Genomic DNA, 5,196 nt, shown 5'->3' with positions numbered 1-5,196 from the left:
GTTTAACCACGCAAATAGGACCTAACCAATATTATATCCCTAAAGGTAAAATATATTACGTAAAGTCAAATAAACCAAATCAAAAACCAGAATACAAACCTAAACCAAAAAATTTAAAATCTAAATATATTAGAACTCAACAAAACTTAAACTATCACCAAGTAAAATATAATTATAAAAGAAATAGACATAAACCTAGAACTAAAAATTAAATTAACAGCCATTAACTCAGGGAGAGACTCCAGAATAGCTACCACCTCCAAAACTAACCTACTCGGCAGGGTAACCCTAACCAACCTACCCAACAGGGTAATTAAGGACTAGTCAAAAAGGGTTCAAGTTTAACTTGAAAAATGGTACTGGTAAAATATTGGATGATAGTACGTTAGGGAAGCTTAGTCTATGCATGTCTAGGAAGATATGTCTTCGACCTGGTGCATTTGGCTAAGTGGAACTGACCGAAGCTACCCTTTATGGATCCTAACCAATTCGACCAAGGTTTTGTACTAAGTCCAGTGGATAGGACTATTTGGAAAACCTCGAAAGCATGGTTACTCTAATGATGTCCAAGTGACTCACCATAGCCCAGAAGTTTATCCAAAGAACGCCTATTTGTTGAACCCAAAGCTAAACCTGAATCTAACACAAGTTAAAAACAAACCCTAAAACTGAACCTAATTCATCTCACAAAATTATAGGATTCCTTGATTGAAAACATAGATCAGGTGATATGACTAAGGACTAAAATTAAAATTAAATTAATTAAGCACAAAGTTCCTGTTGTTAATACCATCATGCGTGTTAAATCCTTTGTGAGATGACCTAGCGTTCTTGTCTATTGAATGTTGTTAAATCCTAAAAACACAACAGTTTTTTTTAACTTCATGAAAAAAACCTAAAACTCACTTCTCCGTGACTCTTCAACGAACAAAAACCTATCTCCGACTCCTTCTTCGCGACTCCTCAGCGAAAGACGCTCCTTGTCGCTCTCGCTGCTTTGCCTTTAAAGTGTTAGCGCATCGACTTTTTGGCGCTTCCTTGAGAGGTAGAATTTTTTGAAAATTTTTAGAAATTTTTTAGAATATAAACGGAGTCAGTATGACATGTTTAAGAGAGTAAATCGATTAAGCTTAGAGAAAGCCTATTTCAAGTACCAATAAAGTGGGAGTTTATTTTTTTTTTTATATTTGTCCCTACGGGTGGTGCGGTCACTACAAGAAAATATGGCTTCAGAAATTGATTTTAAAAATGAAAATAAAATCTGTTTTAAATTTTAGTAAATTATAAACGGATTAGCTACGGAATTATTAATCCGTTCCACTTTAAAAAAAAAATAATATAGAAAAATATTTTTAAAACGAAATTTAAAATAAATTAGAAACAGAATTTATAAATTAATTTTTATAAAAATAAATAAATATGGATTAGTAACGAAATTAGATACCAAATTCTATTGGTTTATAAATCTGTTTTAAAACATTTTAAACGGAAAAAAATCAGTTTATAATTTATATAATTTAAGGAAAAAATATTAAGTAATTATAAATATATTTTATTTTAATTAATCAAAAACCTAAACCCAAAATAAAAGTTTGCGTTTTTTCTCCCAAATCCCGCACGGCTGCAAGCGTGATTTTCTTCTCCGGTGGCATGATCTTCTTCTCCGGCTGCAGGCAATCTTCTTCTCCGGTCCCAAATCAGGCACAGCTCTAAGGCAGGCATGACTCTAACTTAAGGGGCAAGCGATCTTCTTCTCTGGTCCCAAATCACGCACGACTCTAAGGCACCCAACGCTCCGGCTTAAGGCGCACGCGATCTTCTTCTCCGGAGTTCTTTCCACGATCCACCGAACAAGATCAAGTTTAGGTAATCCTAATCTTCTTCTCCATCCTTCTTCTCCGTCCTAGAATTGCAACACTAGTTGCACCCTACTCATGCGATCGAGGTCATTCGCATGACCTAATCGTGTGGTGGTTGTCGCACGGGACGCCAATCGCTCGCGCGACCTAATTGCGAGGTGGTTGCGCCTAGCCATTGCCGCAACCACCACATTGGTTGTAGCCTTGGTCATCTTGACTACTGCCTTTCCACTGTCGTAGCCTTAGTCTCGTTGTCACTGCACATTTTTTTCTACATATGCGGCTTTGTTTGCCCCGTATGCAAGATTAAACTCTACTATTTTTTGTATGTACTATTTTATTAATAAAATTATTTTTTCAACCAGATATTATTATTGCAATGTTTTATTATTGTTGTTTTCTTGTTGTGCATACAAGTTGTTGTCCGATTGAAGCAGTAACAAAACTTGATTGTCTAAGTTCCTGTTTAGCTTAATTACAACCCAATTAGTCTTTTAATGTAATATATGTTTTTAGAGAATGATTAGCTCTAGCTTATTTTGTTTATGAAAAATGTTTGTATATTTTTTTAAAATGTAGGAAATATGTCTACAAAAGCAAAGGATGAGTTAAAAAAGTTTCTGCAATACAGGACCATAATAAATTTCATGAATCTCTGCCACCCTCTCACATGGTTAAAAAAGTTAATAATTCACAAAAGATTGAATATTCATGCCATGAAAACTGGAGCTCCAAAGTCATCTATGATTCACACTGCAGATCACATCCTAGAGATGATACACTGAATTGTGGAAATTTTAGTAAAAATGATGAAGCATCTTCTGGACCAAGACAACCATTTTTCACTGAAACAGTGATACCATAAACTTCTTCTCGTATGATTGTTAATACCAATGAAGCTGTCTGTGATTCTGTTGATAATCTTGCCAATGACATACTTTTAGATGCCCTTGATGATGATCAACTATTGCAGGTAGGATTTATCAATTCCTTTGTTTAGGGAGTTCTAATCTAAAATTCAGATATGGTTGTCTGCTAGAGGCTTCATATAAATCATAGTTATTATGAATTTCAGAGTATCGATGTAGACCAAATAGTTATGGAACACTATCAAGTAACTGGCACACCAGAAGGTTCTGTATCTAAACATGCACCTTTCACTCCTGTCTCTAGAAGTTACATAGGACACCCTCGTGAAGACACATTGCCACTGAAACTCTGTGAGTTATGTATTCATGGCTCCAAGGTAAAATCTTTAGTGCAACACAAGCTTTTTGGTTACTAGTTTATACATTCTTCAAGGTATTGGCATGAACTATGCAGCTAGGTTAGTGCCCAGGAGCTTCAGTTCATTTGCAGCAGATGAAAGATAGGCTCATTACTGTCTCAACTGAACTTCTTGATAATGCTTTTGAGCTTTGTCCTGAACACTACAAAAATCTTAATCAGGAGCAGTTTGTCCTTGTATACATGTACTTGAATGATTTGCTACATGAGAACTCTTTTCTCCTTAATGAATATTTTTTGTTGCCCCTAATATTTGTGCCAGTTTACATCTCAAAAATAAGATTCAGCATCTTGAGAAAGACCTTTCCCTTTCAAATCAAGATGAAGAAAGACAGAGATCATCTTTCGCGGCATCAACAACTACTTCAAGGAATTTTCAACTTGAGAGGCCCTCAAGTATGACAGATCCTGTCAACTTTAACTCCCAGGCTTACATAAGAAATGAACCAGGAGATACTATGACTTGGAGCTCACCTACTCCATCCTATTATGCAAATCAATTTGGGACTACATCTGCAGACAGACAAGTATTTACTCCAAAGCTTCTTGACATTAATTACATTGAAGGATCTGGAGATAAAAAATGAAAAAGTTTAGACTTTCCATGGACAAAGAAATTTGAGGTGATTCCCTTTAAATTTCTCTGTGACTTTTCATCTTTATTATGTTTGGTACTATTGAGTTTTCCTTCTTCCTAGGCTAACAACAGAAAAGTGTTCGGTAATCACTCATTTTGCCCCAATCAAAGAGACGTGATCAATGCTACACTGAGTGGTTGTGATGTCTTTGTTTTAATGCCAACTGGTGGTGGAAAGAGTTTGACATACCAGGTATAATATCATTGTAGTCTATATACTTAATTTTCAATCTGTTTTTCCTGTCTAATAGGTACAAAAGTTTAGTCCCATTTTTCTTAATCCTCATTAGAATCACGCGTATAGTTTAGTTTCTAATTTGTAATATATATCTTTATTCAAATAGGTGTCCTCAAGAGTACTGAGAAGAATGCCGACAAGCCTAAAAAGTGGAGAGACTTTAACAAATTAAGGAGCACTAGGAGCTGCAGTCTCTCCTCTTCACCGACATCTAAGTAGAAAATCTCGTGTTATATTATTCTACCTTTGTTTTAATAGTGTTATCATTTTGTTGGTTGCCTATGAAATTTTGTTGGTTGCTTATGAAATTTCTTCATAATGTTATAGATATTATTTTTGAATGTTAGAAAATTGTATATTAAATTTTATTTTGAAATTTAGTATTTTGAATGATTTATAATATTGGAAAATTGTATATTAATTTTTTTAACTTTTATCTAAAAAAGACAACGGTTTTTTACCGTTGTCGTAGATAGTTTAAAACTGTTGTTGAAGACCCTGCTATTAAAGATAGACACTCAAAGACAACGGTGAAAAATTGTTGTCTTTGAAGGAAAAGACAACAGTTTTTCACCGTTGTAAAAATGTTGTCTTTGCCTTCAAAGACAACGGTTAAAAACTGTTGTCTTTGGGCACCCCTTTTAACAACACGGCATTTAACAACAGTTCTAAAGGGGCTACGGCAACGGTGAAAAATCGTTGTTGTTAGGCTTTTTTAACTGAACTTAATAGTCCTACCCACTGAACTTAATACTAAACCTTGGTCTAACTAGTTAGGATCCATTTAAGGGTAGCTTCGGTCAGTTCCACTTGGCCAAATGCACCAGGTCGAAGCCATATCTTCCTAGACATGCGATGCCCAAGTTCCCTAACGTACTATCATCCAAAAACTTCACCGGTACTGTGGTTAAAGTTAAACTCAGCCCTTTTTAAACTATCCTTAATTACCCTACCGGGTAATCTACTCTTGTTTTACCCATTTCGGGTAAATTAAGTTCAGTTACCCTGTCGGGTAGTTCAGTTGAAGGTGCCAGCTAGTTTGGATCCACCATCTATTTTTGAATTTAGATTTTCGAATTTAGAATTTTGAATTTAAATTAAATTTGAATTTTGAATTTGAATTTTTGATTTAGAATTTTGAATTTAGAATTTCGAATTTGATTTAGAATTTTGAA

The 5,196-nt window shown here is 34.7% G+C and overlaps 1 long non-coding RNA gene across 2 annotated transcripts; it reads left to right on the top strand.

Annotated features, from left to right (window-relative positions):
- The first annotated feature begins 1,581 nt into the window (after window positions 1-1,581).
- Window positions 1,582-4,189, top strand: LOC122028532. Of its 2 annotated transcripts, XR_006124845.1 has the most exons (5): window positions 1,582-1,866; window positions 2,935-3,105; window positions 3,183-3,769; window positions 3,845-3,976; window positions 4,128-4,189. It is a non-coding gene; the product is annotated as an uncharacterized LOC122028532 (long non-coding RNA). The 2 variants fall into 2 exon arrangements; XR_006124844.1 differs by having other exon boundaries at window positions 2,935-3,769.
- Window positions 4,190-5,196: the final 1,007 nt, after the last annotated feature.

The sequence above is a fragment of the Zingiber officinale genome, chromosome 10B, assembly GCF_018446385.1.
Source record: "Zingiber officinale cultivar Zhangliang chromosome 10B, Zo_v1.1, whole genome shotgun sequence".
Taxonomy (NCBI): Eukaryota; Viridiplantae; Streptophyta; class Magnoliopsida; order Zingiberales; family Zingiberaceae; genus Zingiber; species Zingiber officinale.
Note: the sequence above shows the minus strand (reverse complement) of the source record. Positions and strands in the feature narration are given on the sequence as shown.